We start from the raw sequence: 13,590 nt of genomic DNA on the forward strand, positions 1-13,590 counted from the left end.
CTTCTCTGAGTCTATAGCAATGATTAATACTATCAGAATATAGAGCTTTAACTTTTTTGTTTGACCAAAAATATCACTGGTTAATGGTGTAATAATAGTGTATAATATCTGTACCGCAGATTTTATAACCCTAAATTCAGCTCTTATTGTTTTGTCTTTAGTTTTCTTCTCAAGTGGAAGCTTTCCTGTGGGAAACCTGTATGTATGTCCCAAACTGTTACTTTTCAGCATGACTGGGTGACTGACTCTGAGAAAGATGGCAAGTCGAAACATAGGATTCATAGCTTTTTCATAGCCTATTCCATCAAATGAGACTATACGCAAATAACATGGAACACTCGACTGGGTCTGCACGTTGTATTAATTCGCAGCCATGGGTGACAGACTCTGAGAAAGATGGCAAGTCGAAACATCAAACAGCCTGTTTTGTTATTTGGGAGAAGTTTCTATTAAAGTGCACATCAGGTATTTTTCTTTGTATTCAATTTGTGCCAGCTGTTGTAATCATAACAGGCTGAAGCGCATTGGGACTTCTCTTTGAGGTTTTAATATCAATGGTTCTCACTTCTCAACCTTTTTTATTTATTTCAAGTACCCTCAGTTTGGTATGCATTATTAGGCCACAGATCCCCATTACTCTGAGAAAAATGGTAGTGGGTCCATTTATACACTCTCAAAGTTATAGAACCATAAGGGGACGTTTGGTTCCACTTGTACACTCAAACTTACAGACCCACAAGGGTCCATTAGGTGCCTTAACTATCACTCATTTGTCATTTAGCATGGGGACCAGTTAGGAAGGATCTCTGGGGGTCCCTGGAGCCACTGAGAACCACAGTTAGGAAAGGATCTCTGGGGGTCCCTGGACCCACTGAGAACCACAGTTAGGAAAGGATCTCTGGGGGTCCCTGGACCCACTGAGAACCACAGTTAGGAAGGATCTCTGGGGGTCCCTGGACCCACTGAGAACCACAGTTAGGAAGGATCTCTGGGGGTCCCTGGACCCACTGAGAACCACAGTTGGGAAGGATCTCTGGGGGTCCCTGGACCCACTGAGAACCACAGTTAGGAAGGATCTCTGGGGGTCCCTGGACCCACTGAGAACCACAGTTAGGAAGGATCTCTGGGGGTCCCTGGACCCACTGAGAACCACAGTTAGGAAAGGATCTCTGGGGGTCCCTGGAGCCACTGAGAACCACAGTTAGGAAAGGATCTCTGGGGGTCCCTGGACCCACTGAGAACCACAGTGAAGGATCTCTGGGGGTCCCTGGACCCACTGAGAACCACAGTTAGGAAGGATCACTGGGGGTCCCTGGACCCACTGAGAACCACAGTTAGGAAAGGATCTCTGGGGGTCCCTGGACCCACTGAGAACCACAGTTAGGAAGGATCACTGGGGGTCCCTGGACCCACTGAGAACCACAGTTAGGAAAGGATCTCTGGGGGTCCCTGGACCCACTGAGAACCACAGTTAGGAAGGATCTCTGGGGGTCCCTGGACCCACTGAGAACCACAGTTAGGAAGGATCTCTGGGGGTCACTGGACCCACTGAGAACCACAGTTAGGAAAGGATCTCTGGGGGTCCCTGGACCCACTGAGAACCACAGTTAGGAAAGGATCTCTGGGGGTCCCTGGACCCACTGAGAACCACAGTTAGGAAGGATCTCTGGGGGTCCCTGGAGCCACTGAGAACCACAGTGCAAATGGACAGAAAAACAATAAAACACGTGGCACCGGCTCCCTCCAGGGCTGGATTTGTGTGGCATCTCTCTGATGATCCAGACTTCCAGAGCCTTGGCTTAAGCAGTTGTACTGTACAGTATGTGCTGCTGTTCTGTATGGTGACCAGTAGGGGTCACTGACCATCACAGAACCGCCAAGGAGTTTCTGTTTGGGAAGGAACCAACAGGTGACATGATGAGAGTCACTAAATAATGACTGGATGAGCTGTACAACACTGATGATGGCTGGAGATAAGATACGATGAGATAAGAGAGGAGAGGAGAACTTGAGATAGAGAGAGGAGAGACAGGGAAAGAGATGGATAGATGGATTCTTGGATATTTTTGGCAACATAATGTACTGTATATAGGCTACATGATGATATATTTATACATATCTGTCTAAACGATAAAACACGGCAAAGCTGGTGTGCATTTCCATTGTGGCCTTTTGAGTGCAAATGTGGAACAGTGCCATTCGTTGTCTTTTAGGGGGGCTAGCAGAGAAATATATAACCAGGGCTGCACATAAGTGGTGCGCAGGTGCGCATGCGCGGTAAAAATTAAAAATGCGCTGTCAATCAAGCGCCGGGAAGCGCTTCTGCGTACCAACAGCTGGGGCCGCCCAGAATGATTATTATGGCCAGAATACTAGAAAATGTTGTGGCGAGAGCATTTCCCACCGACTGCCACTCAAAGTGGCTACTGGCCCAATCACAGCGCGTCCTTACTCAAAAGGGGGAGGATCCATGCTGCTTTCTGCTAGGAGCCTGGGAGGAGGCGGAGGGCGGTTGACAGGAAAACCTTACACAAATAGTTTCGTCTTCTCTTCTCCGTTTCAGATAGCAAACTACTGTAGTCCCCGGTGTAAAAGGTCATGCTTTGGATGCTTTGCACTCTTCCCATTTGCCGCTGTGCTTGTGTTTGTTTTCCGGCTGTTGGAGCAGCATGGTTGCTCGTGTGCGATGCCGTCTCAAAACCCGAATCCGAGGCAGAAACCATATTAGCGTCTCTCACAGCCTAGGCAACGGCCACCGACTTTTTACGGGTACTAAGGTTTTAGTTCCGACATAGTGGAGTGGGAAGAGTTTAAAGCATTGCGGACTGGCACTGCTGCTGCCCAACATGAACACCGTGTCTCGACATACTGTGCCTTATTATCGTAAAGTCGGGTAGTGTACACTGTTTATTTTTTCACCGAGGAGCCATGTGTTTCTGACTGTCTGACTACGTACGTCGCCTCATCTAAAAACAAAAGGGAACTAGGGAAGCCTGATGTATGCTTCGTCGTACGATGTGTCGCATGTTAAAAAAATAGCTGATCTGCAAGCTCACAACGTGTCGCAACACGTTGTGAGCTAGTAGATTGGTTATTTAAATACAAAATAATAAAAAATCTAAATATTGCTTTGATGCTCATATCATATTATCCTTAGGAAGTATTAAGTTGTTAACTTGTTTTTATTATAATATGCATTCCATAGGGCTGGACCACACATGGACCTAGATTTTAGCAAATTTATATATTTTTAATAATGGGATGAATCTACAACAAGAGCCATTCTAGGGCTAAATCTAGAGTTGCAATACCCTCCATTGACTCCCCACTCATCCAATAAATATTGTTTTGCTATAAGTTATTCATCCCTCTTTTATCCATCCGGCGAGACGGGTCGCCGCATTTTAGGAGCACCAAGCAACTCCTCCAGGTGCTCTTCTGAGTACTAGACCAAAAAAGTTGTGTGCAGCCCTGTATATAACATATGATCAATGCTAAACATTCATACAACACCAGTGTACTAGACAAGGAAAATAATAGTATGGGTACTGTATAGGTAAGCAATAAGTAGGTATGATATACATTGTTGCTGTTAATAGGCACAGAGCTCTTATCTCCATATAACTTTGTGCTTTTTTGTAAGTTAACTTTTTGTAAGTTAGCAGATCCACAACCTCGAAACGCGACGCGAGAAGCGTCACGTTTCAAGCTTGTAGATCTGTTTTGGATGTTTTTCTACCCGACAGCATGTATGGATGGATGGACGGATGGATGGACGGACGGGCGGACGGACGGATGGACGGATGGATGGATGGACTGATGGATGGATGGATGGACTGATGGATGGATGGATGGACTGATGGATGGATGGATGGATGGATGGATGGATGGACTGATGGATGGATGGATGGATGGACAGTTGGACGGACGGACGGATGGATGGATGGATGGATGGATGTTGGGAGTAGAAGGAAAGACTGAATGGAAAACAAAACAGAGGTGAAAGGAGAGAAGGATTACTGCAGTGTCACCTTTCTCCACACACACACACACACACACACACTGTAATCCGACCTATTTGAGGGGGGCTTCAGAAAAAAAACAAAGGGTGCACGACTCACTGGGAAGTCGCTATCAAGTTCCGTCCTCAAGATGTGTGCGTGTGCAGTCTGTGCACAGAGCTTTAAAGATGTGTGTGTGTGCAGTCTGTGCACAGAGCTTTAAAGATGTGTGTGTGTGCAGTCTGTGCACAGAGCTTTAAAGATGTGTGCGTGTGCAGTCTGTGCACAGAGCTTTAAAGATGTGTGCGTGTGCAGTCTGTGCACAGAGCTTTAAAGATGTGTGTGTGTGTGTGTGTTTGTGTGCAGTCTGTGCACAGAGCTTTAAAGATGTGTGCGTGTGCAGTCTGTGCACAGAGCTTTAAAGATGTGTGTGTGTGTGTTTGTGTGCAGTCTGTGCACAGAGCTTTAAAGATGTGTGTGTGTGTGTGTGTGTGTGTGTGTGTGTGTGTGTGTGTGTGTGTGTGTGTGTGTGTGTGTGTGTGTGTGTGTGTGTGTGTGTGTGTGTGTGTGTGTGTGTGTGTGTGTGTGTGTGTGTGTGTGTGTGTGTGTGTGTGCAGTCTGCACAGAGCTTTAAAGATGTGTGCGTGTGCAGTCTGTGCACAGAGCTTTAAAGATGTGTGTGTGTGTGTGTGTGTGTGTGTTTGTGTGCAGTCTGTGCACAGAGCTTTAAAGATGTGTGTGTGTGTGTGTGTGTGTGTGTGTGTGTGTGTGTGTGTGTGTGTGTGCAGTCTGTGCACAGAGCTTTAAAGATGTGTGTGTGTGCAGTCTGCACAGAGCTTTAAAGATGTGTGTGTGTGCAGTCTGTGCACAGAGCTTTAAAGATGTGTGTGTGTGTGTGTGTGTGTGTGTGTGTGTGTGTGTGTGTGTGTGTGTGTGTGTGTGCAGTCTGTGCACAGAGCTTTAAAGATGTGTGTGTGTGCAGTCTGCACAGAGCTTTAAAGATGTGTGTGTGTGCAGTCTGTGCACAGAGCTTTAAAGGATGCTGCGAGGACCTTCATGACGGAAGCCTGTTGTACACACACTGTCTGAATACATACACACGTACATGCACATGCACACATGCACACAGGAGAGACATCATAAAAGGACAGAAGAGACATTGTGAACTTGTAGATCTTCTTTTGACTTGTTTTGATAGCCTATAGCCTACTGGTAACCTGTTTGATAACCTATAGCCTACTGGTAACCTGTTTGATAACCTATAGCCTACTGGTAACCTGTTTGATAACCTATAGCCTACTGGTAACCTGTTTCCACCACTATGGTGATTCCAGGCAGGAGGAGCAGATGAAGAGCAGTGGTGGGAAAAGGTATAATGTTTTACTTAAGTAAAAGTATCAATACTGCCATGTACTCCGTTACAAGTCCTGTATTCAAAATGTACTCAAGTAAGAGTACAACGGTATCGGCATCAAAATGTACTAAAAGTAAAAGTACTCATGTTGCAGAATGAATCGGCTATTTTCAAATGGCCAAAATGTATATACTCTAGGGCTGAAGTGCATGCAGGGCTAATGTATTTTGTAATAATAATCAAAGTAACTAGTAGTAACTAGTAAAGTTTTCAACTAAATGTAGTGTAGTAAAAGTATACAATATGAGTATGAGATGTAGTGGAGTATAAATTGGAAATTGGTAATACAATAAGTGTGTGTGTGTGTGTGTGTGTGTGTGTGTGTGTGTGTGTGTGTGTGTGTGTGTGTGTGTGTGTGTGTGTGTGTGTGTGTGTGTGTGTGTGTGTGTGTGTTGCGCATGTGCGTGAGAGCTGACATCGTCCAGTTTCATCCTTTTGTACAATGTATTAATTAGAGCACTGCTATCATGAAGCCACACACACGGTGCATGTTTATTCAGGTATATCCTTCCTACGGTTAGATATCAGCACCTTTTCTCTCTTCCAGGAAGAGAGAGAGGATGGAGGGAGGGATGGTGGGTGGAGTAGAAGTGGAAAGGAGGGGTAATAAACCAATGACCTTAGTGTGTGTGTGTGTGTGCGTGCGTGCATGCAATTGACGGGTTGTATTTCACAGCGAGGGGACCGGTCCCCAGAGGGACATGATGAGACTGAACTATGTGTCCCCAGCACTGTGTGTCCTCCCATGGGAGGACACACAGTGCTGAGTGCGGAGGACACACATGGATGGATGGATGGATGCAGATAACAAAACCACAAATGAAAGAATGATGAGCAAAGTAACTGGGGAAGCGAAAGGGAGAGATGCGAGAGAGAAGCGTACATCCACACATTCTTAGTGCGTAACCATGGAAATAATGGTAGAGACATTCATATCTTATACAATGAGAACTCAGTTCAACAACCCTTTCAGTGGAAGTGGAAATGCTCACTAAATAATAATGGAGTCTGTCTCTGCAGCATATAGTGCAGCATCACCATTTGGTTTGAACTTTAGCCACTTTGTAGATTTTAACCACTTCAACTATATTTCGGACATATGAAAATGGCAGATGTACAAGTTGATCTGCTATTTTCAAATTTCTAGAAATGTTTTACATTTGAAAACACTGAAATGCATAATGACTCTGAGTACTTTGCACTTGGTACAGTACTTGGCTACTTGGTTTCTATGTAGTACTTTAAGTACATTTTGATACCAATACTTTTGAAATTTTGAATTCCAGCCATTGTATTATCTCTATTGCAGTAGGATATTTCACTTTCAAAAACACTTTTGGACATTTTATCGCCTCCTCATTTTTTCTCCTAAAAAGTATTGCAAATAAACAAAACGGTAAATGAAAAATCACGGCCTCTCACGTAAGGACAATCAGTCACCAGAAAAAGGGACGGGTGTTTTCGATGAATCTAACCTGGATAAATGTTTGTTTGGAGTTACAATGGGTTTTTGTAGGAAGGAGGACAGCTAAAATGAATATCAAATATCTAATTACTGAATAAAGCAACTTAAAAACTGTCTGGGGTGTTCACATGAGCCTGAGTAGATAAAATGACCGAACCACTTTTTCCACCACTGGCCATGTTGTTCACAATTAGTATAGGACCTGGCTAAGATGCACTTCATTTAGGAGAGAATGTCTCAACTGTTCTTGGCTAATATGACCCCCACGAACAACTCCAAATGTTCAGAATACTCATGTTTGGGGAATTCGTGCCCAAGCCAGCATCCCTCCAGGTCATCATAGTGGTCAAATCCAATATGGCCGCCAGTCCGCCTCCTGAAAAGGGTTTGGTCTAGAACTTTTGAACCAGATGAGCTATGAATGCAAACTTGGTGTCTAAGGTGCTATTTACACGAGGATGGTGTTCATAGAAAATGGCAAAGTCCCGTTGCGTTCTCATTTTTTCTTACCCTTTACACGAGAACGCACTTACGTTATGCTAATGTACTATTATGCTATAATGTCGCTAGGTGGCAAGAAGAAGTACAATAAGAAGAACCCCTTCACGCAAGCCTGCACAACACGGCTCCGTCTTTTTGGAAAATCTAGAACTTCCTGTTTGAGAGCTAGCAAATTTAAGACATCCGGTAGCCTCGATACCCAGGCTTTCATTTCGTCTGCGCGAAAGATGAAAGCCTGGAAAAAGCCGTGGGCTGAACCAGTCTAAAAGTGGGAGTCAACCCTTCCGGGTGGGCGTCGCTCTAAATGATGTGACGTAGCGCTGCACTAGGGGGGAGAGGAGGGGCCGGGGGTGACGGACAGATCGATGAGATCCAATCAGGGTGCGCGCATTTCTGAGGCGCGACCCGCCCCTCTAGACCAGAAATGTCTCTGCTTAGGTCAGGCTAGACATCCGGTTGCTTTCAGAATAAAAGTGTCGTTAATTAAATAATGATTACATTACATTATTAGTATTATCATTACATTACAGCTATTGTAAAGACACACATTATGTTTCTGTGAAAAAATAAGTAATTAAATAACACAGAAACATAATGTGTGTCTTATAGCATCATTTAAATGCTTAATTTGTAGTTTTAATGTGCAAATTAAACTTTTTTTCAATACTCTAGACTAGAGGATACTCTTATTTGAAGAGATGGTCTTAAATTTGCTAGCTTATATTTGCCAAAAAACTGTGCCGCGCAAGCGGCGCAACACTGCTCTGGGCTGACACTGACAGGCAAAAGCGCGATGGTATATATTTTTTATATATTTTATATATTTTTATATTTTTTTTTATATATTTTAGGCTACATAAACGCTGCTGCTGCCGCCTATCACAAGGCTTTTTATTTACATCATGGTTTTACATTCACCATCGCTGATGAGCAGCACTTTGTAGGCGAGGAGGGAGGCTTGTTCAGGAACTCCATTATATCATAATTATATGGCTCTGCATCAATGTAATAAACATATGCGCTGTGAGCCAACGTGAGCCATGATGTCATAAGTTTTGCGGATTCACCGTTTTGCCTGTTTACACGGAGAAGGGATAAAACGGCGTTCTCAAAGATTTCCACTCTGGAAGGTGGTTTCACTTTGTTGCGCTTTCACCTCATGAGAACACGGTTCTCGTCTAAACAACCACAGCAAACGGTACTTTATTTTGGTACTTTACTTTCTGACACATGGTGAAGTTGCCAGCCGAGGCGCTCTGGAATGTGAGCGATGCAGCGCTCAACGTTGTCCCGTACCGTTGTGTCAAAGAGTAGAACACTTCACACGTTGGTTTGTTAGCATGAAGTGCTAGTGCAGCTAGCAGACAGGAGCATTGGCAGTACAGTGGAGTTGGATGTGAGAGAGCGGCTCAGGGCGCCCGTTTTTCTACAATCGATCATTGTAGCCAGGCGCACCACAGTAATTATTTGTAGTGGCACTGGTGCTCCCAAATATATTTTTAGGTCGCAAAGATTAAAATTCAGGCGCATTTGCGACAAAATGTTCGCTATTTCTAGCCCTGGGATGAAGGCTGGGCCACCTAGCCAAAAACAAAACCTACGTTTTTTTTTTTACCCCAGGGGTTAACTGGGGACAGGGAGGAACTCCTTATATGGGCAGCACGCTCTATAGTAGGGAGGATTATCACAACAAAACAAAAACAGAAGTGACATTTGAATTAAGTGAAATCACTGAATATAACTTTAACATTGAGCACTCGTTTGCACTTCCGCATTTGACCACCACAATTGGTTGAAAAATGTGTAAGTAGAGCATTCTTCTGGTGCTTCAAAACGCCACTGAGCGACTTCCATTGAAATGAATAGCAGGGGCGGGGCTGTCTCTTAGGTCCTCACTCTATCCTTTTTAACTCTATGGTAAATGAATTGCAGGGGCTGCCCCTGTGGATTCTGAATCTGTTCCAGCGAGTCATTTCTCCTCCTTTCTTTGTTCGTTCAGTGATTGTTTTCTTTTCTGTTGCTGTTGCTTGTCATGGCTGCCAGTTCCCACCTGACATCATGTGTGAGTCCTGCCTGCTCCAGACCATGCTGAATAACTACTAGTTTGCATAACGTCTTCAGACTAGGATTTAAGTCCAAGATGTTCAAGTAGCCACTGTATGTTAAAACATGAATGACACGACCTCAGACCATGCAGCAGCAGATCCAATACTTCTCAGCAGGGCCTTTCCCCTTGGTCTTAACCTTCTTCCAGGAGAAGTTCTGGGTTGAGTTTCCACAGATCATTGAGGGTCTGGCCCTGGTTGTTTTTACCATACCATATGTACAGCTCCCCATTGTAGGCAATGGAGAGTGCATTGCGGGGGTCATATTAGCAGTTGAGATATTCTCTCCTAAATGAAGTGCATACATATCTTAGCCAGGTCCCAAACTAATTCATGCATTTTGGAATTATTGGAGAGTTGAAATTACCCTGGAGGCCAGTGGAGGGTGAGCGATGTTTTTTGTCTTCCTATATATATATATATATATATACAAAATGTGTTTTCCCCACATCCATGTGCAGATGTTTAGGAGGTAAGATCACATTCTGTCGTGCTTTGGATATCGAATGTCGAATAATAAGCTGTCTTCACCGCGAACAAGGCAATTCAGCCGAGTCCCTGCAGAGAGAGAATACCAGGGCTCCACCATGTTTAAGTTTGATCCAAATCAAAGATGAGTGAATGGAATATTAACGAAAAAAAACAACCTGAAAAACATGTTTTACAGCTGTGTTTTTGCCATTTACTGCGATACAAATGAGCACTGGAATCTCGTTGGATCCGACAAACAAACTGATACGCGATACCTTCGTTGAGTCCCACGCAGTTCGCGTGAATGAGTTTACGAGTGTTTCAAGATCAAATTCGCTCAGCTCACGCTTGACGGACGAGGCCCTCCGGGTGTTGAGTGGATCCGTTGGGGTCCCATGTGTACATTCAGACACTGAGGATTTGACTGTATGTGACCACACGGGCCAGAGCCTTGGCCTGCATCTCAGGCACAAACAGCTCTGCGCACCTGACAAACATTTACTACTTAATTATTATATTTTCAACATCCGCTCAGGAAATCAGGGGCGCCACACCACTTTATCCAGGGGTCAGGATATGTTTTCTCTCTCTCTCTCTCTCTCTCTGTCACTCACTCACTCACACGCTCGCTCGCTCACTCACTCACTCACTCACTCACTCGCGCGCACACACACACACACACACACACACACACACACACACACACACACACACACACACACACACACACACGCACCTTTCTGTTTATCAGGAGAGGCCCTGGTACAGGGGTGGGGTACGGTCTTGGTCCCACCCAGCCAAACAAAGCAATAAACCATCCCAGGCCGTTTGATCCTTGAGAGAAGAGGAAGAGGCTCTGTGTGTTTTCCTCTCGCACACGCCGTAGCGTGTTCAGGTGTTTGGATGTTTGTGTCCTTCATGCCAACATGTGGGGACGCCCAACGCCGGCTCATGATGATGAGTTACAGTTCCAAAACAACCAGTAGTCCTGGACAGAGTTGCTGTTGCACAGAAACCTCTTATCTCCATATTCTAAGGTTACTACTTTTGATCATACTACAGTGTCACACAAAAGCATCGAAAGTAGCAGATCCGCAAGCTCGTTTAGAGCTTGTAGAACCTTCCCAAACTGCATTAAAAAAGTGAGAATAGTCTATTTCATATGTTTTACTATATTTGAAATGGTTAACCCATTAAAGTGATATATTTTTGTCGGTCCAAAGAGTGAGCAAATCCCCTCTGTCGGGTGGAAACCTCCTATACTGTATGTCCAAAACGTGTGCGCTTCGAGCTTGTGGATCTGCTACTTTTGATACTTTTGTGTGACGCTGTATCAAATAGGGTGTTAATTTAGGACCAAAATGTTATGTGGAGATGGGAGGCTCCTGCAGGCCGACGCCTACGGAATACAAAAGTAATGCACTTGAGCACAGTACTCCAGTAAATGTACCCGGTCCCTGTGCCGACCACTGTGCGTGGCAGAGAAGCTTATCAGATACAGTACATGTCCAAAACAACACAGCAACAGGTGACATCAGTGGATAACAATGGAAACATGAAATCATTCACTCATTCATACAGAGTGTTCTTTCCTAGTTTGGACGGACCCAACAGGGTGCTCCAAGATCGTTGCTGTCGGGGCAGAAACCTCTTATCTCGGTCTTAACAGTTTTTTAAATATAAATCAACGTCCTATTTGATCATATACTACAGCATCACACAAACGCATCAAAAGCAGCAGATCCAGCAAGCTTGAAACACGCCACAAAGCGGCGTGTTTTAAGCTTGTAGATCTGCGGCTTTTGAATTTGAATCCTGAAAAGTAACCGTTTTGGACATATGAGGTTTCCACCCGACAGAGTCGTTATATAATGTGTACACGCACACACACACACACACACACACACACACACACACACACACACACACACACACGCATGTGCGTGAGCACATTTGTATTACTATAATTGTGAGGACATAAATATTGTAGGACTGCAATTTTAGAAGTGTAATTTTTACCATTTCTTTGCCATTTTTAAACACTAACCCAGAAGCTGGACTGATAGTTATATTTGCACGCCAGTGTTGCATACCGAAAATAGCCCATCTACAAGCTTTCAGCTGCAATAATCATGAATCCAAACCTGACCACTAACACCATGAATCTTTTTTCCTAATTGCAAGCCTGAATGTAAAAAAAATTGAACCATAAAACTGTTTCTCGTCTCTGTTCTTGTTATTCAATCTTCACAATTCTAAATGAACTAAAAGTATCAATACTACAATGTAGAAATACTCTGTTACAGTCCAGAATTCGAAATTTACTGCAGTAAAAGTACAAAGGTATTGGCATCAAAATGTACTTAAAAGTACCAAAAGTAAAAGCTAATGTTTGACAATCTTATCGAGAGCTTGTAGATCTGCTATTTTCAAATGGCTGTAATATAGGGCTGACATGATAATAAATAATCCAAATCTACAAATTGACTACTAACTAAAGTTTTCAAATACCGATAGGCTAATTGTAGTGGAGTAAAACCCCAACGTGCACGCATGCGCGCGCACACACACACACACACACACACACACACACACACACACACACACACACACACACACACACACACACACACAAGCAACCCAGGAGATCAGAGAGAGGGCCTGTCCGTTAGGAAGTGAGTATAATTAAGGAGCAGTACGACACACACACACACACACAGACACACACACACACACACACACTGTACAGTAGAGGACGTCACAAAACACCCTGATTTATGACAAAACACCAAAGGGCACTTGGTTAAATATACAATGACAGGCTCTACTAGCGGATGTTTTGGAGGGACCATGTACCAAAAGAGTGGCACTTCCTTTGATGTGTATCCATTAGCAGCTCATTAATTTATCCATAATATTATTTATCAATGTATATGTATGTCTCGACACAGATGTATTCTGTACTTGTGGATGTGATCTTTGTTGAATTATTCACGTTTCTCTTTTTGAACTGATGATAGCATCCCTGACGGTTCATGGGAGGGGAACGTTTGCTGAAAATAGCTGATATACAATGCGTTTATATATAGTGTGTAGAGCGAAAAACAGGAGATCCCATGGGAATCCGCTCGTCTAATAATAGTATTTATTGTCCTCTCGGGGATATTCATCTTCATGGTATGTTCAGAACAGAAAGAACACACGACCATACAGTAGCACAAAACAACATAACATCAAGACAATATGAAAGTCCACACTATGCACTACAGATGGTGGGAAAAGTAATCACATTTCAAGTAAAAGTATCAATACTGCAATGTGGAAATGCTCTGTAAAACTATCAAATGGTATCGATACTAAGTACCAGAAGTAGTACTCATTATGCATAAAGTCCCATTTCCCGGTTTGCAAATAAAAAATCACACCCGTGTGAAGTGAGTGGCGCTCTTATCATGATTAGGTGGTGATGATGATGATGTTGATGTAAAACAAACTAAATTCTCTTTATTGTTAATGGGATTTAATGTTTGTGTTGGGGACAGGATTACATAAATGTTCCCTTCATTGTCAATAGCGTTTTAACCCTAACCCTAACAAACATTGAACTAAAAACAAACTAATTACAAACAAATT

The sequence above is a fragment of the Protomyctophum parallelum genome, assembly GCF_964188405.1.
Source record: "Protomyctophum parallelum genome assembly, chromosome: 19".
Lineage (NCBI taxonomy): Eukaryota > Metazoa > Chordata > Actinopteri > Myctophiformes > Myctophidae > Protomyctophum > Protomyctophum parallelum.